The sequence below is a fragment of the Bos indicus x Bos taurus genome, chromosome 8 (assembly GCF_003369695.1).
Source record: "Bos indicus x Bos taurus breed Angus x Brahman F1 hybrid chromosome 8, Bos_hybrid_MaternalHap_v2.0, whole genome shotgun sequence".
NCBI lineage: Eukaryota > Metazoa > Chordata > Mammalia > Artiodactyla > Bovidae > Bos > Bos indicus x Bos taurus.
The window spans coordinates 70962542-70985919 of NC_040083.1; the positions used below are offsets into that span (position 1 = coordinate 70962542).

The 23378-nt window shown below is 40.2% G+C and overlaps 1 pseudogene; it reads right to left on the minus strand.

Moving 5' to 3' along the window:
• Positions 1 to 21830: 21830 nt before the first annotated feature.
• LOC113897473 lies at positions 21831 to 22672 on the minus strand (annotated as a pseudogene).
• Positions 22673 to 23378: the final 706 nt, after the last annotated feature.

Here is a 23378-nt window from a genome sequence, read left to right on the forward strand (position 1 = left end):
GGCCCAGAGCTGCACCCAGGGATTTTATAGCCGTTCTTATCGGTCCTCAGGATCAGGGACCAATCAGGTCCCTCAGCTGGTCTGGCCAGCCAATCGGAGGGCGTGCTCATTGGGCTAGAGCTGTTTGACTTCTTAGAAATATTTTCCAGCAAATTAAAAGTACCTGCTGCCAATGTTTTATACGTGTGTGTGACTGTGTGTGCAGAGATGTATGAAAAAGCTATTTTCACAGAATTCAGGGATGATTTTGTGTTGGTCGAATTAAAGGGAAATCGTATGATGAACTCAACCAGGTGCTTTGGGAAATCTAACCATCTTTTAAAACTGTGTGCTATGGGAAGGAATGCAATCCAGGCAGGATGAGTAGTGGGGTCTCTTTGGATTCGAATTTAAACTCATTACAGCAGTTTTACTATAATTTTCATAGCACGGTCTCAGTGTTGTAAGTTACGTGGATAGTACCTCCCCATCTTCTCAGTGTAAGTGTGTTCACAGGTCTGCAAGGCATTTTGGCTGTATGTGGACATCCATCCTGAGTTTTCACATATATGAGCTTTTGTAAAGGGACATGTAGGAGGATAAGGGCCCTGGTGGACTGGAAAATGAGAGCTCTGAGCTGTCACCCCAGTTCCTCTATTGATCAGCTCTATGACCCTGGTCAAATCCTTTTACCCTGTTCTACCTATTTTCCAACCTGTCAAATGCCAAAGTTGGAGTCTAGCATTCCTGATATCTCTAAAACAATGTCTAGTAACACAAATTAACCTTGACTCCCATCTTTTTTGTTACCAGCAAGACTGCAAACTCCAAGAGTGTTAGTTACCACAGCTAGACACATGAATACCTACATATATTCTGCTCAACAGGGAGACATCGTGAATGCCTGGAAATTAATAAACTGTGTATTCAAGCCCAGCAACTTCATAATCACATTGAAACAATAAGCTGGCCAAAGCAAGAATAAACCTGTTGGGTAAACCAGTTCATTTCTTGTTGAGTGGGGGGAGAGGGATTAGGGGGTGGGCAAGACAGGGAAGAAGGGGTAAGAGACCAGCATGTGTTGGAGAAAGGGCTAATAAGCTTGATATGTAATAAGAAAATTACTGTGGCATCACAACCATGCCTAGGATAGAAGTTCATATTTTCTCATAAGTGGGCTGTAGGCAATACTGAGGCTTGTCCCTAACTTGTGAAGGAGGCTAATGATCTTGGAGAGGATTTAGGACTGATGGTTAGGATTGAAGGTGGTCATTAAGGGCTGGGTTGGAGTGAAAGGATTAAGCAAGACAACCTTTAAACATTTGAAGGAGGTAAATGAGAAAGGGCCATCAGGGATTCGTCCAGACGGGCAAGATGATCTTGTAAGAAAACAGAGCCAAAGACTTCCATGTAAATCATCAAATCTTCAAACAAAGATTGGAGAAAGAGCTCCGACTCTTAACCACAAACCAAGAATCAACTCTACATGAGTGTGGGGAGTGATTATAGGTTGCCTGGCAAGGAAAAAAAAAAAAAAAAAAGGTTGTTTGGAAAATATGATGTTTGCTAGAAGAAGGAGCAGAGAAAATTAAGGGTAGAGGGAATATCTAGAGAAAAGAAAGGGAATTTTCAAATTTCTTTTAACATTTTCAATTTAAATTAACTGACAGTATTGGTATTTCTCAAGTACCTTCTAGGCTGGGAGCTTAGGGGATGCGTGGGGGAAGGTAAAGGAGAAGAGAGAAGGAGGAAAAGTAATGATTCTCATCACTGAGAAGCTTATAGTCAAGTTGGGAAGAAGGTCAACCCCAGTCATATTTCCTAAGGGTTCAGGGTGTCAGAAACTTGTATGGTAAGAGAAGGCCATGGTCAGCATTGGCTACAGATGTGGCAAAGCTTCATGGAACGGTCAGTGCAGGAAAGATGTGAACTGCTGTTGTTGCTTTTGCAGAATTTATGAAAAAGCCATGATGTTTCATTTTTTAAAAATGTTTTTGTTCTGGAAATCTCAGAGGTTGTTTTTATTGCTTCAGGCAGGAGTGATAGGTGTCTGGCGTGACGGCACTGCAACACAGTATTAATAGTTGTGTGTTTTCTTCTAGAAGGAGAACCAGAAGACAGATGCATATTCTTCCCGAAGATTTGGATTTCTCATCCTCTACTTCTCTACCTCCTTAGCCATTTTTTTCTTGTTAAAGGCAGTACTGTTTCTCTTGTTAGACTTTCCTTGTTTTAACCTACTGGCTTTGAAGGGTGGTGACTTACTTTTCACCATCGCCATTCTTTTCCCCATACCCTGGTGTTCCCACCAGAACAGATTGTTCCACAATTGTCAGGGTGTGTTTTGCATCTTCTGATGTTGGTTCATTGTTTCTCTGGATTTCATTAACTTATTGTCATCTGTCTGGAGGTTCCTAGCTGAGTGTGTGAAATATCTCACAGTACTGATAACATGAAGCAATGCAATGGTGGGCAGCCATATTGGTTTGCATATAACTAGTGCATCTGTGCATTTGAGAACATCAAAGGCGGAAGCTGAAGCCTACCTAGAAATCCCTAATGTAAATAGCATCTCTTACCCAGAGTTCAAGGACATATGAATGTACTCAATCCTTGTGCTCGCATTAGACTTTGATATAAGAATGATAGAAGAGTCTGGGGAGCACTGGAGGTGATGTCCAGTTTCTTTGTAACTTCTCCTGGGATGGGGGAGTAAGGAAGAATACAAAAGAGCTTGAATATCAGATTTCAGACTTTGAATTTTATCATGCAAGCAACGAGGAGTCAAGGGTTCTTGAGTAGGAATTGCTAAATGTGTTGAAATTAGCATTGGGGGAAGGTCCTTCGATTGTACTTAGGATGGCTTGGAGGAAGAAAAGAATGGAGATTGTAAAGCTAGTTAGTAAGATCAATTTGTGTTGTTGAGGTCCTGGACAACCAGGACAGCAGTAGGAAAGAAAGGGGGAAAATGATGAGAGATGTTTGAAATAAGATGGAAATTATCAATTAGTGTAAGAACTTTATTGGGAAAAAATATTTCTCCTAGTTTAATGACAGTACATCAGGGGTTTTCCCTTCCCCATTCATTGGTTATGGATTTTAGTTGACAAGACTATCTAGCATCTCCGTTAGACTGGCACTTTCTGGGATTCTGTTAAGGTAGTAACTTAGCTCACAAAAAGATGTGATGCGCTTAAGGGAGATGAGGAATCTTCCCAAGCCCTACTGCGGCTGTGCAAGTTGGAGGCACCCCCAGGTGCAGTAGGTGGGAGGGGAGGGGAGCCTTTGCCATGCCCTCAAGCTGGGAAAGTGCACAGAAGTGGGTGGGAGAATCTGCCAACACCTAAGGCTGGGTGATGGTGCCCTGACTGTGCCCGTGCGAGGCTGGCATGAGTTCAGTGAGAAGATTACATCAAAGATCTCTGGGCTTTGTTGGATTTGGCTAGCTTAAAACTGAGCGGTGAATGGCTCTGGGCTTTTTGGTGAGAGTAGCCAAGGAGCATGGTCTCTTGGTAAATGTTTCTGTTGCGGTTAACAGACTGCAAGACTCATCAAGGTCGGTGTGACATCGTAAACAAGGTTGGAGTGTCACTGTCATTCTTCTCTGGGAATCTTGAGGCCTAACTGCACTGTAGGACCATTCAGTCATGGCTTCCTAATCTCAAGAAAAAGAAAGAGAGGAAAAGAAGGAAGATAGGGGGGCGGGTGTGTGGAAATCATCTCTTCCTTCTATAAAGATACGTTTACTGTGCAGACAGTCTCAAATTCTTGGCCTTGTTAATTGCCTCTGACTGCTTTAAACTCTGCCAAAGAAAGAAAGGGGGAACTATATTAAGAGGGTAAACTCCCCCTACCCCCACTGGTTTAGGGAGGATTACTGAGTTCTTGGTATTAAGTCAAGTGTTGTGGGAAATGTGGAGAAATGTTTGACCTTTTCTTGTGCGCCATGAACTCCCAAGCTACTTCTTAATGCACGTAGGTTGTATTTGATGAGGAAGAATATCTGTTTTCTGGAAATCTAATATGGCCAGTGGGTTGGAATGGAGTTTACAGGTTTAGATTCAATTAACATTTGCCTGGTGCCTATCTGCTCTACACCGGGCATGGTGCTGCTGCTGCTTCTTATCTGTGAGAAAAAACCTCACTCTCCCCTCCCACAGAAAGAGCCTGAGACCAGAGAGGAATGACTTATGCATGGCCATAGGGTAGATGATGGAGCTAGGTCACCTGAGATTTGTTTGTTCTAAAAGGAGTTCTGGGTTCTTCAGTCGTGTGACCCCCGCAGTGGAGGAGGACCACGCATCCTTAGCGCACTGCCCCTTGGGATGGGGCAGGAAGAGGAAAAAGAATACACAAGATAATCTAACACGTTTAAACCAGGACAAGCAAGTTGAAATTAGCCTCTACTCTTGTGAACACTAGTGTCTCATCCCTTCAGGTCTAAGTTACAATGTCACTTTATATCAGGGAGGACAAGTTCATAGTCCTCGGGCAGCCTGTCAATCTTCTGTTTCACAGGAGCATACTGAAACAAGTACAAAGAAATGTGTGTCATTGAATCTGTCAGAATCATGCCCTTTGGAGACAGAAAGGAACAGTACTCTGTTGAGACACACGAGGGCGCCCGAACCAACCAGCAAGGAGATATGCCTTTTACATTAAAAAAAAAAAAGTGTGAATCCTGGCTAAGTCAGATTGACCATTGATTGTTTCAGGTCATCAGGATGCTTTTTTTAAGGGGATGACTTATATTTGTGGTCTAGGTCACACACCTGTGACTTAGCCAGTGAGCTTGCAGATGACTGGCACGGTTCTACATATTTTAGGAATTCTGTGATAAAACCATTCTGTTTACCATCCTATTATTACCTAGCAGAGAACTATCAAGGGGTTGTAGGTTTATTAACTATTAACTACTCTGCCCTAGTGCTAAGCGGAGGATCTATTTACTAACTATTCTGTTTATTAACTTGTTAGGGTTTATTAACTACTTTATTTATTAACTAGTCTGCCCCAGTGCTAAAGGGGAGGCTCACATCCCTACCTAACCATTCAGGGCAGATGAAGGGCTATATCAGATAACACAGGTGTTATTTTGAGCTCCTTGGTTTAAAAAAGCAATTCTATTTCAAGGTGATAGTGAACATTGCACCTTGCTAGTGAAGAAAATGAAACTTCTTTGACCCATTTTTTTCTTCTTAGCATTCTTTCTTCCAGTGGTCTGCAGACAGAGGTCAAAGCTAAATAACTTTCTACTCAATTTGTGACACTTTTTGCATCTATCCTATGGCTTGGAAATCTTCCAGGGGAGTGTTGGGAGGTCAGTGTGGAGGCAAATCTGAGCCTAAATGTTTTCCCTTGCTTCTTGGTCAATCTCTCAGACACCTCTGTGACAAATCCATTTGTACTCCAAGTAGAGGAAGGAATAGTCGAGGGGTGGGGCCAGCCTGTCATTCTGCCCATGACTGAGAAAGTCTTCCATCCAGTGCTCCATGCAAACCCTTCCTGTTAGAGACCAAGGCTTGCTACTTGCAGTAGACCACTCCATCCGTCGGGCTTCCCAGGTGGCTCAGTGGTAAAGAACCTGCCTGCCATGCAGGAGATGCGACTTCTGCCCCTGGGTGGGGAAGATCCCTTGGAGAAGGAAATGGCAACCCACTCCAGTATTCTTGCTTAGGAAATCCCATGGACAGAGGAGCATGGCAGGCTACAGTTCATGGGGGTCACAAAGAATTGGACATGACTGAGTGCCTAAACAACAACAATACAACTCCATTCATCCATAGACCTTAAGCTTTCTGTACCTGGGTTGGTGAAAATATATGCAGTGAAAATGCAGACAGTGCAGTGTGGGGCAAGACACGGAGGCATGGACCTGAATCCAAGGCAGCAAATCCACAAGGTTCAGCTGTGAGCCATAATGAGTAAGACTGATGGGTGATGCCAATGAGTTTGTGAAATAGAAATTAAAAGAAACCCAAAAAACAAAAAACTCAGGCTGAAGCATCATTCTGACATATGTAGCCTAAAGCCAGCTTGACATTTGCAAAATGCTGTCCAAGTATAAAGAAGTGTCTTGCAGCCATTCCTGGGTGCTAGACAAATCTATTATTCTGAATTTATTGGCTGAGAAAGGGGGATGTGGAGAGGGAGAAGCCTTTATACAAAGTTACCCTGCAAGTCAGCAGAGGGGCCAGCCTAGGAGGTTATAGATTTCTTTACTTGAGGTTGGGAAAGCTTGCCAAGAAATTTATTAGGGCAATTCAAATGCATTTTATAATCAAGTTGCATTTAATATGCTTTAGGCTAAAGTGCAATTAAGATAAACCGGTTCCTTGTTCTGAATGGGTATCATGGGAGTCTCAACATACTCTGATTACTATATCGTAGTAATAAAGTGCAGAATGCAGTGTCAGAATTCATACTGTAAGGGTTTTATAATGGTAGCAAAAACGGTCACCAGTGCCATTCTCTTTGCTTTCATGGATCACGTTTTTTGTCAGCTGTTTGAGAAATGGACTCTCTCAGCCCTTTAAAAAATTAATTGTAAGGAAATTTAGTGGAATAAATGGAAATCCAAGTGCAAAAGGAACACACTCTGGCCTCAAGGCAAGCATTTTCTTGAACATGTCATCCTGCACTCTCCAGTGACAATAATAGGAAGGGGGAGGAAGAGAGAGAGAGAAAAAAAAAGTTACAGCCTTGGAGGAAGCCGTGAAGTCCTTAAGGGCAAAAAACATCAGGGAGTCGCTGTGCGAAGACAGGGAAATTTAACTCAAGAAAGCATGGAGCAGAGGAATATTACTCTTTTCGTATAGCAAATTTTAATTATATTTTCAGTGCTCCTCATATTTGTACTTTTAATATTTTCTTTACATAGGTGTGATTGATCGTCTTTACTGTTTTTCTTGCAAAGTTAACAAAGGAAGTGCAGTTTCCTCTGTGTGTGTGTGTGTGTGTCGGGTTGGGGGGGCTTGCCCTTCACTTGTCATTTAAATCACTCACACCAGACTTTGGAATATGGAAAAGAATGAGAAAAGAACCACACTGTTAAAGTCAACCATTAGAAGTGAGAAAAAGTATTTCCTAACATGATATTAAACAGACCTTCGTTGGTATGAAGGGTGGGTCAGTGTTTGGAGCTTTTAAAGTCATAGCTTCTCTATTTTTTTCTCCAAAGAAGTAGATACACTGATGGATAGTTTTGCCTAATTCCATGAGTCCAGCTGTCTTTCTGATCAAGGGGAAAGGTGCGAGGATAAGGAGTCATTTCTCTTAGGACGTCAGGTGTTGCCCACACATAACAAGCATCTTATCTCAGTTGGGGCTGACCTTGAGCAGGACTCGAGGGAGCAGGATACATCCATGGTAACAAGACTGAGAATCTGTAACTTTCCTTATGTGTCTCTTTTCGAAAAAATGAAAAATTTTAAGACCTTAGAAACAGTGAGATTTTCATTCAGCCCCGTTCAAAGCCCTTCCCCCACTCCCTCCTTAAAATGTTGCCTTATGCCATGAATTGGAAAGAACCACTGAAAGCCCAGAGCTGCATTCAGAAGCAATGAATGCAAAACCATCAGCTGTAAAGTAGGTGCTGTGAACGGTTGTGCACAGGGAGGGGGAAGAAAGCTTTGCCTCACTGCAGCCTGTGTGCCTATTGCCAAAAAGGATTTGCTACATGGTTGAGAACTGAAACCTTGCTGAGTCCTTGGGTATGGCGGGCTTGTGGAAGGTGGGGAGGGGGAACCCCTAACTGACCTCACTATTAAGTGATTGAATTGACTGCTGCTCTCTTGCCAGGGGCTTGGTTTTTATAATCTCGGTTCTTAATTGGTAGGAACTTCTCCAGCTCTGTGAATGTGTGTGTGTGTGCCTTCTTTTGCATGTTCATTCTTGTACATTACATGATTTAAAGGTATGGCCCTTATGAAGATAACCAATGGCCTTTCTAAACTCTAGGCTTTTATTCTAATGGAATTCTTGAATAGGGAATGTGTTATGATCCTCGTATATTTCAAGGAAACTACATTTTGATACAATTATATATGATGTGTTGAACAGCAGTTGACATAATGACATGATGCTACATTTTGTAGACATTTCCTTAAGTATCTATTTCAAATTTTCACAGTTTTCTTACTGTATTTTTTTCCTTTGGAACCAGCAAAATTTTCCCCAGTTCTTCATCATCTTTAAGCCCTTAAAGGCCTTATAAATGATGGGTACCATCCTGTAATGCCTAAGAGATTAGTTGGTTCTGAACTTCAGATTTAAAGAGTTATCAGATAACTCAGGGGCCCATTCATTTGTTCACTTATTTATTTTATATTTCTTATTTTTACTTTTTATTGAAGTATAACTTGCATTAAGAAAAATGCAAAAATCATAAAAAGTACAGCTTGATAAATTTTCACAAAGTGAACATACTAGTGAAAACATCCTCTCTCCAGTCGGGGCTTCTTATGGGCCTAGCCCAGCTAAGAGCCAGAGAGCAAAGAAATCCTATACAGATAATCCTCCCAGGGCAGAAGGTTTAATGGAGAAGGCTAGAGTATTGATTTAAAGGGACAAATAAAAGAAAGATGACAAAGAGTCTATTGGACTTGCAATGAGAAATTCAGTGGAGACTTCCGTGTCTAGAAGGATGGAGGATTGAAAAAAGTGAATTGTTCTCTAACTTAAAACAACAATATATGTTGAATAAAAAATTATGTCAACTTTTAAAATGCATCATTGATCTCTCAAGAAATTTCAGAATGCAGATGCAAACAACAAAGTAAAATTCAGAATCCCACAATTTGCCATGTGTGTAGGCTTCACGGGGAGCTGAGGGGAAAAAAAAATCTAAGGCCAAGCCAAGGTAGCAATTTTAACAGCAGACCTACCTATAAAGAGGGTGGAAGACAGATCCTAGGGAAATATTGTTGGCAAAAGTCTTCTTTGGAAATCTGTAATTGACAAATCCATGTTACAGGCTATGAAGATGAAGAAACTTAGTGACTTGATAGCTAGTGTTTTCTCAAAGAGTATCTGCTAGATTTGTAATTCTCTGAGATCTTAGGGAAGTTTGTTGTTATGGGAGAGTCACTACTTTCTAACTGAAGCTGATCTGTCATCTTTTTAATCATAGAAGAGGACATTCTTCTGCACAGGAATTCACAAGAATCATGCCTCTTTTTGGGGGAGTGAGTACCAAGGGGACAGAAATGTGTATGTATATATTTTCCAGGCTTCATAGCAATATGAAAGGATGCATGTAAAAGCCAAATCGTGGAAATAGCAAGGATTATCCTTTTTTTTTTCTTTCACACTATTTCTAAACCAAGGACATCAATAAGGATAGGGAGAAAATATGTGTTGTTAAATATTACTTAGGCACTTGACATGTTATGGAGGCAAAGTCCAACTGCATTCTTACATTCAATCTTTCATTAATAGTTTGTCTAAGTGGCAGTTACAGGGTAACACAAACAGTCATCAATGTGCTGAGTGTTACAATACAAAAATTCAAGACAATAATCAGATGAGGTGGTCAGAGAAAGTTTCCTAGAGGAGGAGGTATTTAAGCTGAAATAACAATAACCATGATGTAGTTCGGCAGCCGTAGGGGCAGGGCAGTTGGGTTGTACAATTCTAGGGATCACTGATCATAGACCTCTTACCATCACCTACCATAGTCTAGGTGTATGGTAACCTCTAATTATTCAGCCCTGGAAATGTATGCAGTGGCAACAGGGGCTGAGGGGGAGGTTTCCAGTGAGAAGGACCAGCATGCGTGGCATGGCCATCCTGAGATGCAGTATGGTGGATATGGGGGACTGAAAGTGTGCAGCAGGTGAAATTTAGGAAGAGAAAGAGTGATATTAGATGAGACAAAAGGGTTTGAATCTAGCTAGACCAGGCACGATTTTATAATCCATGTTAAGATTTCTCAACTCTTTCCTACAGGGGAATGAGAGATCATTAAAGGGGTTTAAGCCAGCAAGTGTAGTTGGTAAGGTTTGTATTTAAAAATGTGTCTTTCATAGGATGCATATATGTGAAATCTAGAAAAGTGGTACAAATTAACCTATTTGCAGGGCAGGAATAGAGACTCAAACATAGAGAATGGATGTGTGTACATGGGGGTGGGGTGGGGAGTGGGATGAACTGGGAAAACAGGATTAACATATATACACTCCAGGTGTAAAATAGATAGTTAGTGGGAACATACTCTGTAGCACAGGGGACTAAGCTTGGTGCTTTGTGATGACCCAGAGGGGTAGGATGGGGAACTGGGGTGGGAGAGAGATCCAAGGTAGGGGGATATGATACATGTATACATGTAATAGATTCACTTTGTTGTACAGCAGAAACTAACACAACATTCTAAAGTGATTATACTCTAATAAAAATGTTTATTTCATGCTACAGTGTGAAGGAGGGATTGGTTGAGAACTAAGGTAGTGTAGGCACACTAATAAGAGGTGAATGATAATGAATGATGCTTAGACTACAGTGATAGTGGGCTTGGAGAAAGAATGTATGGATCCAAGAGACATTCAGGGAATTATATCAATGGGATCAGGTGATTGGTATTTTGGAGTGGGATACAGTATGGACAGAGAGAGGGTAGATTCAAAGATAATTTCTGGGTTTCTGTGTTGACCTGGATGGATGGGGTGACATTTACTAACATGTGAGACAACCCACTCCAGTACTCTTGCCTGGAAAATCCCATGAACAGAGGAGCCTGGAAGGCTGCAGTCCATGGCATTGGTGAGGGTCAGGCACGACTGAGTGACTTCATTTTCACTTTTCACTTTTATGCATTGGAGAAGGAAATGGCAACCCACTCCAGTGTTCTTTCCTGGAGAATCCCAGGGACGGGGGAGCCTGGTGGGCTGCCGTCTATGGGGTCGTACAGAGTCGGACACGACTGAAGTGACTTAGCAGCAGTAGCAGCAAGACACTAGTGGAAGAGATTTTTTTTGTGTGTGAATGCAAAGGCATGTCTTGGTTTTGGACTGAATTAAGTTGCTAAGTTGTCTAATGGGAGATTTTGAGAGGTGGCTGGATATATGGATCTGGGGGTCAAGAGGGGGATCTGAGCTGTAATTACACAGTTAGTGGTTGTTAGGGTTTAGAAACTCTGGAAGTGTTTGAGATTATTTAGATAAAAGTGTAGGGTTAGAATCAAAGAAGCCTTCTCCCTTCTCCCCAAAAGAGGTTTCTGGAAGTCACATATTAAATGGCTGGATAGAAGGAAAGGAGGTTACAAAGGAGACGTAAAAGGAGAGTTCAAAGAGATAAGAGCGTGCAGTTATCAAAAGCAAGGAAAGAGGATATTTCATAAAGAAGGAAGTATTTACCTGTTCAGTGCTGTTGAGGGATCAAGGGTGTAAGGTAGGACATCTTTAGCTGCAAGCAGCAGAGAATCTGATTCAAATTTACTTTAACAACCAGAATATGTATCAAATCTTCTAACTGGAATTTTAAAAAGATACAGTACCAAGCCTTCAGCTTCACCTTATTCTAATGGCACTGCTTTCATGACCCTGGATTGGGTTGGTTTTATCTTTAGATAATGATGATGATTTCTATTATAAATTATGGTTGCTTCTGGCTTCATATCAATATGTCCTGGTGTCCAGAAGTGAGAGTTTGTCTCTTTCAACTTGCTTACCATTGAGAATGAGAAAATTTATTTTACAGTAGCCTTCAGCACACTCTTCTGACTTAATATTGAACTGTACTGAGTCATATGCTCATCCTGTGCCAAATCCTGACCAGAAGAATACTTTGCATTTAACAAGTTAAATGTGATTCCTGAAAATATCACTGCTATGGGGTGGGGTGGGGAAGGGGAGAGAGGCAAAAATAAACCGACAAGGCCAATCCCAGGAAATTGGAATGGAGTTATTTTCTCTTGAGCCACAAAAGCGAAGTCCTTTTGGGAATGATGGGACAGAGTATGGATGGGTTGGGCAATCAACAATGTCCAGTATATTAACATAAGAAAGGGGTGAGGATTGTATTTTGGAATTTAAAAAATTTTATATGTATATATTGAGGTATAATTGACATATATAACATTCACATTTATAAAACTGTACCATGAAACTGTGATCACAATCAGGATAAAGAAGATATCCATAACCACGAAAGTTTCCTCATGACCCTTTGTGATAATTTTTCCCCTTTCTCACTGTCATACCCCTCTCTTCTTGTCCAGTCCTCAGGCAGTCATTGTTTGTGTCTTCAGAGGAGTTTATCTCTTTCATTAAAATTGTCTAATTTATTACTGTAAAGTTGTCTACAATATTCCCTATTCCTTTTAATATCTGTGGAATCTGTAATGATGTCATCTTTCTCACTGCGGTTATTAGTTACTTACCAGTACCAAAAGATAATGATTGCTTACTTACCAATTACCAAAAGATGATTTCTGGGTTTCTGTCTTGAACTGGATGTTTTCTCTTTTGTTCTGTATCACTCTGGTGAAAAATTTTGTCCACTGGATTTCCTTTCTTGTCCTCCTCCTCCTGCCCACCCCATCCTCTTCCTCCCCTTTCTTTTTCCTGTATGTTGTTAGAAAATGGAAATTAAAAACTGTATCAAGTTAAGACTCACTTAAAGCAAGTACCTCTCCATCACAGCCAGGTTTTAACAACTCTTTTTAAAACGTGAAGTTACTTTATGTAAGATAATTATTTTCACATTGTGAAAATTTGCAGTATGCAAGATCAGAAAATAAAACTGAAAAGTCCCATTTTGTTTCTCACCTGTCTCTTTATATAGTTTCCACACACTTTGACCTCCAAATATGGTTATTCTTAACAGCTTGATGAATATTCTCCTAGGTGCAATGTTATCATTGTTTTAAAATTTAAATGGACTTACATTATACATATTGCTCCATAATTTATTGTTTCCTTTAAGAACATTTTATAGAAACTTTCAGTTAAATAGACACAGATAGACAGTATTTTAAAAACTGTTTTTTTTTTTGGCCATGCAGTATGTGATATCTTAATTCCTTGACCAAGAAAGGAAGCCACATCCCCTGCATTGGAAGCTCAGTGTCTTGATCACTGGACCACAAGGCAAGTCCCTAAAATTGTCCTATAGAAAAAATGTGCAAAATACATAGCCAACCCCTTAGTAGGCATAGAGTAAAAACACAAAATTTTATAGAGGTTGAAAAAGCATCTTCTTTTGTACCATTTCTTTGAATAGTCCATAAGAATGACAATTTCATCTAGACACTCACCGATGCCGAATAGCAACAGTTAGAGAATATTAGGTGAAATTAAATTGTCATTTAGATTTTATTTGCTAGGTTACTATTATGTCTTTCAAAGTGAATCCTTCCCTCTACTTTAAATTTATTTTCATTTTTTTCCTTTATTTGAACTTTCTACTCTTTTTGTGTGTGTGTATATATTCACAAATTATGTTTTTCATAGAAAAAAATCTTTCATCAAAATTTTCATTATTTGGCATAAATTTCTTCATGGTATTTACTTTGAATTTGTAAAATATTCTCTATACCTGTAATTAAGACCATTTGTTGGCTTTAATATTTGTTTGTAGCTTCTTTCCATTTTTTCATTAATCGGACTTAGTAAAGATTTGTTCATTATATTGTTCTCAAAGCATCATTTAAAAAATTTTTTTTAGTTTCTTATTCTAGATTATTAATTTCTATTTTATCTTTATTAATTTATTCTTTTTACTTAATTTATTATTTGCTTACTTATTTTGTTCTAAGTTTCAAAGCTTTTTGGGGTAGGAGTTTAGTTACTTGAAGGAGTTTGATTTTATGTGAAAAATTTCTTACTATGCAATGCTTTAAGTGTACATATTTCCCTCAAAGCTACTTGGTAATGCTGTAAAAATTTTATAATTTTTTCTCAATAATTTATAATTTCATATTGAGTTCTCTTTAAACATAAGTAATTATTTAGATAAATTTTAGTTTTCTGTTGGTACCACTAATATTTTAAAACATATTTGGAGTCATGTTTTTTCTAGTAATGACAAGTGTTATATTTCCTCAGGAATATTGGCATGCAACTACTTTTGCTTTTTCCACTGTTACCAATTGCTGTTGTCTATGATTTTAGATCCAGATTCATATTAATATTTCATAGTTATGGTCAATACTTATTTAGCTTTAACTATAGGCTTTATTGGGGGTTCTTTGGTGGCTCAGGTGGTTAAAAAAAACTCCTTCAATGCAGGAGACTGGGGTTCATCTCTGAGTCTCCTGGAAGATCCCCTGGAGAAGGGAATGGCTGCCCACTCCAATATTCTTGCCTGGAGAATTCCCTGGACAGGGGAGCCTGGTGCGTGACAATCTGTTGAGTCACAAAGAGTTGGACACAACTGAGCGATTAACACTGTACTGCACTGTGTGGGCTTTTTTGGGTTTCCCAAGTAGCTCAATGGAATAGAATTCGCCTCATTGCAGGAGACATGGGGTTTGATTCCTGGGTTGGGAAGTTCCCCTGGAGAAGGAAATGGCAACCTATTCCAGTATTCTTGCCTGGAAAATTTCATGGACAGAGGAGTCTGGCGGGCTGTAGTCCATGGACTTGCAAAGAGTTGGACATGACTGAGCACACACACAAACGTTTAGGCTTTATTTGGTTCCCTAGTGGGACTTCCCTGGTGGCTCAGATGGTAAAGAATCTGCATACAATGCAGGAGACTGAGGTTCAATTCTTGGGTCAGGAAGAGCCCCTGGAGAAGGGAATAACTACCCACTCAAGTATTCTTGCCTGGTGAATTCCATGGACAGAGGAGCCTGGCAGGCTACAGTCCATGGGGTTCTCTAGTAAGCACTATATATCCTGTATTTTCCCTTTCTAAGGCACATTTATTTTGTTTGTTTTGACGGAAAATGTCTTTAAATTGCCGGGGGAGGGGGATCTCTGATAAATTTTCCGAGTTCTTACATGTTAAGAACATCTTTATTTCTCCTTCTCATTTAATTATAGTTTTGGTCAGATAGAGAACTACATTCAAAGTAACTTTCTCTTAGATCATGGAACTGTTTCTCCATTATATTTTAGCATTTTTTGCTGCAAGGAGAATTTTGATGCCTATTTGATTTTCATTTCATTGATAATAAGCTACTTTCTATTTTCTGAATGATTTTGGTTTATGTTTTATTTGGGTGGATATTTTCCAAGAGCCAATTAATTAAGTCTTGGCAGTCACCTATAAGATGATAGATCTCAACTACCAAACTCTCTTCCGTAAAGATCTTGTCAAGGCTTGGTTTTAGGCATTGTTGGTTCTAGGAAGGTCTAGAGTAGGTCTTACATGAAAGCGTTATCCTTACTCCTAAGGAAAGGTTTTTTTTTTTGGTAATTCAGCCTGACATTTGGATATTAATGAGGACTTTCTGTTCTGGCAGGTCAGAACTTCCTGGTACAGCTTTTAACTCAGGACAGCTCAACTTCCAGAACCTTGGTTCCATTCGCAATTTTGAGCATTTTCTGTCTAGGAAGCCTTGAGTGGAATTGTCTTGTGCAAATTTAGCCTAGCCTTCATCATGGAGGTAACTCAATGCAGATTTTTGGAAGCCCACCCCGTCAGCTCTGCTTATCTTCTTCTCTCTCTTGTGCCTTTCCCTGAAGGATTCATCATTTCAGCTTCTCTGAACTCTGATTTCTGCTTCCTTATCTCAGCAGAACTGCTAAGTTCTGCTCAGCTCCAGAGTTTCCCTTCTTCTAGAAATGGCAGACTCATCCTACCTGTTTCCAAGTCCTTAAAAGAATTACTTCATATATGTCATCAAGCTTTATAGTTGTTTTATGTTAGAGTCAAATGCAGTCCCAATTATTCCACTATGGTCATGAGTATAGGTGAGTTGTTTTTTGTTGTGACTTGTGTTAATGAAACATCTTTTTATTTTTTAAAAAGGTTATTTATTTATTTATTTTGGCCACACAACATGTGGGATCTTAGTTCCCTGACTGAGGTTCGAGCCTGCGCCCTCTGCATTGGAAGTACAAGCATCTTAACCACTGAATTGCCATGGAAGTCCCAGGACCTAAGGTTTTACCAATCTTATTTATGACTTCTCAGTTTTATGCCCTATTTAGAAAAATTGTCTCCATTCTGAGATTATAGTACTCTTCCCATAGATTTTTTCTAGTATTACTTATGGTTTAATCTTCAAAGATTTTAATCTCTGATAGAAGACTTATTTTGATGATGTATGCTATGAAATATGGAGCGAATTTAATTTTGTCCTCAAGAAGGTAGTTCCCAAATCATTTATTTTTTTAAAAAAACATAACTTTTAACCACTTAAGTGAAATGCTTCATATACTTTATTATATTTTCATTCTTCAGTTCAATCAGTTCAGTCTCTCAGTCATGTCTGACTCTTTGCGACCCCATGAATCGCAGCATGCCAGGCCTCCCTGTCCATCACCAACTCCCAGAGTTCACGCAAACTCATGTCCATCAAGTCCGTGATGCCATCCAGCCATCTCATCCTCTCTTGTCCCCTTCTCCTCCTGCCCCCAATCTCTCCCAGCATCAGGGTCTTTTCCAATGAGTCAACTCTTCTCATGAGGTGGCCAAAATATTGGAGTTTCAGCTTCCGCATCAGTCCCTCCAATGAACACCCAGGACTGATCTCCTTTAGGATGGACTGGTTGGATTTCCTTGCAGTCCAAGGGACTTTCAAGAGTCTTCTCCAACACCACAGTTCAAAAGCATCAATTCTTTGGCGGTCAGTTTTCTTCACAGTCCAACTCTCACATCCATACATGACCACTGGAAAAACCATAGCCTTGACTACACAGACCTTTGTTGGCAAAGTAATATCTCTGCTTTTCAATATGCTATCTAGGTTGGTCATAAATTTCCTTCCAAGGAGTAAACGTCTTTTAATTTCATGGCTGCAGTCAACATCTGCAGTGATTTTGGAGCCCCCAAAAATAAAGTCTGACACTGTTTCCACTGTTTCCCCATCTATTTCCCATGAAGTGATGGGACCAGATGCCATGATCTTCGTTTTCTGAATGTTGAGCTTTAAGCCAACTTTTTCACTCTCCTCTTTCACTTTCATCAAGAGGCTTTTGAGTTCCTCTTAACTTTCTGCCATAAGGGTGGTGTCATCTGCATATCTGAGGTTATTGATATTTCTCCTGGCAATCTTGATTCCAGCTTGTGCTTCTTCCAGCCCAGTGTTTCTCATGATGTACTCTGCATAGAAGTTAAATAAGCAGGGTGACAATATACAGCCTTGACGTACTCCTTTTCCTATTTGCAACCAGTTTGTTAGTATAATTCTTGACTTTCCAGTCTGTTGTTACATTGGATATGTTCATGAACTAGCACATCACCATTTAATTATAAGCTCATGCAATTGTAACTTTATGATGCATTTTAATGTATGATAAAGTTATTTTTTCATTAACCTTTTTCATAATTGTAATAGTTCTTCTTGTTTATCTATTTTTCCATGTCAACTTTAGAATCAACATGTATTGTTGAAAAAGTTGTATTGTTATTTATTTAGTTTATAAGAGAATTGTTATCTTTGTGATGTCATTTTATTCAGGAATTCATGTTGCCATTTTATTTAGTCAAGTACTCTTTTGCATCCCTCAGTAGCACATTTCTTGTTAAATTCACTTCTAGGTGCATCTTTGCTGATATTTTTCATCATCAAAGCGTCTTTGGTGATATTTTTCATATAGGTTATTTTTCCACTGCACCTTCTAGTTATTTGTTGCTTGTGTATAAGTAAAAGTGAAGTCGCTCAGTCGTGCCCAACTCTTAGTGACCCCATGGACTGCAGCCTACCAGACTCCTCCGTCCATGGGATTTTCCAGACAGGAGTACTGGAGTGGGGTGCCATTGCCTTCTCCATCCTTGTCTTTTAGCCACTTCCATTTTGGATTTCTCTTCCCTATTCTAACTACCTAACATTCCCCCCTCAAGAGATGGGAGGCCCGATTCTTTGGGAATAGGGGCATCGAGGTCTTTCTGGCTACTTCCTGCTGAACTGGGATGGCGAGGGGTATTGGGCCTCCCCCTCTTGCTAGTCTCAGGCCTCAGAGTCCTCATAGCGGTGTCCATCTAAGGGTGAGTGGTATTTTCCATGGTAGGCTGTAGTTTTGTATCTTTGTTGAACTGGGACCGTATGTTGTAGCTTGTTGACCTTAACTGGAGGTCAGAGCTGCGTGAGCTTTCTGCTGAGTTCGTTTTTCGCTGTCCTAGTCTCCAGCACGATAAGCCTCTTGTCAGTTCCCTTGCACTGGGTTTTCTTTGCGTTCCGCGCTGAGTTGGGCTCCTGCTGTGCTTGGCTTCCTCCTTGCAGGGGCTGTGCAGAGGTTGTTTCAGCCAGGTTAAATACGAGTCAGGGCACCAGAGATGTCAGGCGAGTGTATGGTTCTCGGTTCTTGTCTCATCACAACAATGATTTGGAGTGATGGACATTAAAGCCCTCGGTGCTTCACAGCTCTTGGGTCTTGAACAAACCGTGTCATAGCTCTTAGACAAATCAGTGTTACAGCTCTATTTTATTTAGAAGATAGCGGGAGAATCCATCCCCAAAGAAGAGAGTGGAGGAACATGCCAGCTTGTGTGCGTGTTAGGGATGGGGGTGAGTAGAGAGAGAGAGAGCAAGAGAGAAAGAGCCTACGCATGCGGGAGAGAGAGAGTATGCTTGTGTATATGAAAGCCTTTGGCTGAATAATATTCCATTGCATGTGCATGCATGCCTGCTCAGTCACTCAGTTGTGTCTGACTGTTTGCGACTCCATGGACTGCAGCCCACCAAACTGCTCTGTCCATGGAATTTTCCAGGCAAGAATCCTGGAATGGGTTACCATGTCCAGGGGATCTTCCTGACCCAGGGATCGAATCTGTGTCTCTTATATCAGCTGCATTGGCTGGTGGATTCTTAACCAATGGACCACCAGGCAAGTCCTGAGCTGTTCTTGGAGAATGGGTTGGGAAGGTTTCCCGGAACGAGTGACAACCTGACAAATAAAGGAAGCTTTCTGAAAACGAAGATCCAGAGTACCATAGAAAAGGACATGACACTTTCGTGGCATTTCAAATTTAGCCTGGTTTGAGTATGGATGGAGCAGCGGACGTGGTGACCAGGAAGTAGTGACTGATGAATTTGGGCAAATGTGAGCATGAAAGGCTTGACTTCCAACCCTAACCTAGTTAGAGATTTCATTATTAATATGTATTTTTCTTCCTTATACCCCCTCTGAGATATTTATCAAGGTCACTCTTTTTCATACGATGTCATTTAACTCATTGCATTCTCTTTTCCACTAACAGTAGGACTTTTTTAGCTACTAAAGTTAAAACCAGTGGAATTCTGCCCTCAGTTTTTTTCCATTCATAGTCTAAATTCTATTACTAGATTTCCAGATATTGTCATTCATGAGCTTTTGGAAAAAAACTTGCTTTACTAAAAAAGTATTTTTCTGGTAATTGGTGAATTCATTTATTACTACTCTATTACAGAGTTTTGTTTGTTTATTTTGTCAAAAAGATTGTTTTGAAGGTGTGATTTTCAGTGGTCAGATATCAGAGGGGATAAGTATAACTTGATAAAACGAATCATCAAGTAACTTTCCATTGTTTTCTATGGTCTAGTGCATTTTAAACACTGTGTATGCTTGCTAAGTTGCTTCAGTCATGTCCGGCTCTGTGTGACTCCATGGATTTTAGCCTGCCAGGCTCCTCTGTCCAGGAGATTCTCCAGGCAAGAGCACTGGAGTGGGTTGCCATGCCCTCCTCAGGGGGATCTTTCTGACCCAGGGATCCTCTTTTGTCTCCTGCATTGGCAGGTGGGTTCTTTACCACTAGTGCCATGAAATGATCTTTCCCAAATTTCAAAAGCTTTATTATTTAGTAAGGAAATCTTCTAATGAAATCTTTATGATTTTCAATATGTGAAATTATGTCATCTTCAAATAGAGATAATTTTACTTCTTCCTTTCAAATTTTGATGTCTTTTATTTCTTTTTCTTACTGGATTACTCTGGCTAGGATTTCCAGTATTATGTTGAATCGGAGTGGTGAGAGTGGGCACCCTTGTCTTGTTTACTAATCTTAGAGGTAAAGATTTCATCCTTTTAACATTGAATGTGATGTTAGTTGTGGGCTTATCATATATGGCCTTTATTATACTGAGGTATAATTCTATGCCTACTATGTTGAGAGGTTTTTTTTCTTTTTATCATGGACAGATGTTAAATGTTCTCAAATTCTTTGTTTGCATTTATTGAGAAGATCATATGATTTCCCCTTTCATTCTATTAATGGGATGTGTCATATTTATCAATTTGTGTATGTGTTGTTTTTCAGTCACTAAGTTGTGTCCGACTCTTTGCAACCCCATGCACTGCAGCATGCCAGGCTTCCCTGTCCTTCACAATCTCTTGGAATTTGCTCAGACTCATGTCCATTGAATTGACAATATGATTCAACCATCTCATTCTCTATTTCCCCTTTCTTCTCCTGCCTTCAACCTTTCCCAGCATCAGGGTCTTTTCTAATGAGTCAACTCTGCATCAGGTGGCCAAATATTGGAGCTTTAACTTAAGCATCAGTCCTTCCAATGAATATTCAGGGTTAACTTCCTTTAGGATTGACTGGTTTGATCTCCTTGCAGTCCAAAGGACTCTGAAGAGTCTTCTCCAGCACCACAAATTGAAAGCATCACTTCTTCAGTGCTCAGCCTTCTTGGTGGTCCATATATGACTACTGGAAAAACCATGGCATTGACTCTATGGACCTTTGTTGGCAAACTGATGTCTCTATTTTTTCACAGGCTATCTAGGTTTGTCATAACTTTTCTTCCAAGGAGCAAGTGTCTTTTAATTTCATGGCTGCAGTGAAACGTTTTCAGTCACCGTTTGCAGTGATTTTGGAGTTGAAGAAAATAGAGTCTGTCACTGTTTCCATTTTTTCCCCCATCTATTTGCCAAAATGAATTGTGTCCTGCTACTAAATGAGCAGAAACACTGAGGTTTTCTCAGCATCAGGGTAGAATTTTTTTTTTAAAGGAAATGGACATTTATGCACCTAGTAGGTCTTATTATTATTGTAAAGGCAAAAAGTTAAAATATTTCACTGTTCAGCTTAATACCAAACATCTAGCAATTGATTTGCATATTCATTGTGAATACTACCCTTTAGCACTCTATTATTATCCTCTTTGGAATGTTCAGTGCTTATGACTATAAATCCTAGTTTGTCTACCATAAATATAGCTATCTTTACCTTAAAATGTATTGCTTCTTACCTAGAAAAATCTTTGCTTGTTGTTTTGTTTTAGAACTTTCTGGATCACTGTATTTTAGGTTCGCACACAGAACTGATAGAGGATGGGAAGCATGGCATTTCCCATCATGCCCTGCTTGTAGGGTTTCTCTTGTCTCTCTTCAACATACAGGGCTTTAAGCTCATTCCTGGAAGTCAGTGAACTGTTGCCTTCCTTCTTTCAGCCCACTTACTTCTGTAAGACATCTTTTTCTATTTGTTTCAAAGAGTGAAGCCTGGTTTTGCCTGCCATGAGAAGTCTTGACTGGGTCCACCTCTCTTCAGTGGAAATGACTAATAGAGCCTGATATGACACTGTTTCTCTCTAAGTCTTTTAGATTTTGGTGTAGTAAGATTTTCTGTGTGTGTGTGTTTAAAAAACAATATTGTTTTATTGTTATATTGCTTTATTACTAACAGGAGTGGCCTGCCTGGGGGTGGGTGGGTGTGCCAGGCTCAGGGTATGTGGGGGTTGTGAAGAGCAGGTGATAACTGAGAGGCTGGAGAGAAAGGGAGTGGGTCTGGAGGCCAGGCCCAAAGGCTCCTCCAATTTACTTCTGGCAAGAGACAGATTTAAGAAAGGATTCATGGCAAGCTATCACCAGGCCACCAATAAGATTAAGAAATTCTTGGAAATCTAGCTGCCCATCAGAGTTGAGGTCCAGTTTCTTCATCATGTGGTCAAGGACACCACAGTCCTTTGGGTTCTTTGTGAAGGCACCCAGCTCTGTATTCATGAAGATTAGGGACTCAGCCTTCGAGAGTTTGCTGTTGTTACCATCCCTTCCAGCATGCTTTTGGAAAACAGCAATCAGAGACTTGATGCACCGGCGGCTCAGATGGTAAAAGCATCTGCCTACAATGTGGGAGACCTGGGTTTGATCCCTGGGTTGGGAAGATCCTTTGGAGAAGGAAATGGCAACCCACTCCAGGACTCTTGCCTGGAAAATCCCATGGATGGAGGAGAGTGGTAGGCTACAGTCCATAGGGTCGCAAAGAGTTGGACACGACTGAGCCACTTCACTTCACTTCACTTCGGTCTCTGTAGGGTTGGATAGTTTTGCCACGTCGGAGAGGAGCAAGGTGCGTGGATGTGAGCAGGGAGCAGTGTGGTAGGCACTGGGCCTGTGTGGTAAGTTTTCATTCTTCTCTGTACCCTCAGTTTTAGTGTAAATTTGGTAGAAATGGGTACTGTTTTCACCAAGAAGGTCTAAGAGTTGTTTTTCATTGCTAATCCTTCCCCAGCAAGAAGGTGAGTTACCAGCTGTGGGTTAGTGCTCCTGACTTCAATCTTTTCTGTTTGTTTGTTTCGTTCAGCCTGAATAATTTGAGCGAAAACAATTTTTTTGCTTAGTATTTTACTTTCTGGAAACATCAAATACCTTATGACCATTTCTTGGAAACAACGTATAGTTTGTTTGGGTCTTGTGTGTTTGGGGTGTGTGTGTGTGTGTTTCTAAACAGATATTGGGTAAAATCTTCAAGTCACATGTGAGGCAAAATACTTAATGTTTCCGAGACCAACCAATTTAAAACAGCTTGTTAAATCCATTGTTTATTAAAGTGAAACAATGGAAAAGAGGAAGTGGTGGAAAGCTGCTTGGTTAATATTAAATGAAAGTCATCCTTCTCTTCCACATAAGCTATGTCACACCACAGTGAATTAGAAGCTGAATGAAGTTTTGAGGTCTGATTCAGAAATCTCTGAACCAAACTAAAACAAAAATGGCGTGAGTTTCACGTCAAATGTTTTGCTAGGTTGTTCTACAGATCTTGCTAAGACAGAAGATCTGAGTCCACGTTAGGTTGACTGAATGCTTGTTCTCAAATACTTCTTCAAGTGAGATCGAACATCCACTCCAAGCAGGCTGGGAACTCCTCAGGGAGCTGAGCCACCTAGCAGAGGAGGCAGGGTTGGAGGGATCAGAATAACCCCTAGTTTTTTCACTGTAATGGTTCATTTAATATGTCAACTTCACTAAGGCCACAGTACCCAGATATTTGGTCAAACACCAGTCTAAGTGTCACCATGAAGGTATTTTTTTTAGATGAGATTCATATTTAAATAAGTAGACTTTGAGTAAGTAGATTGCCCTCCA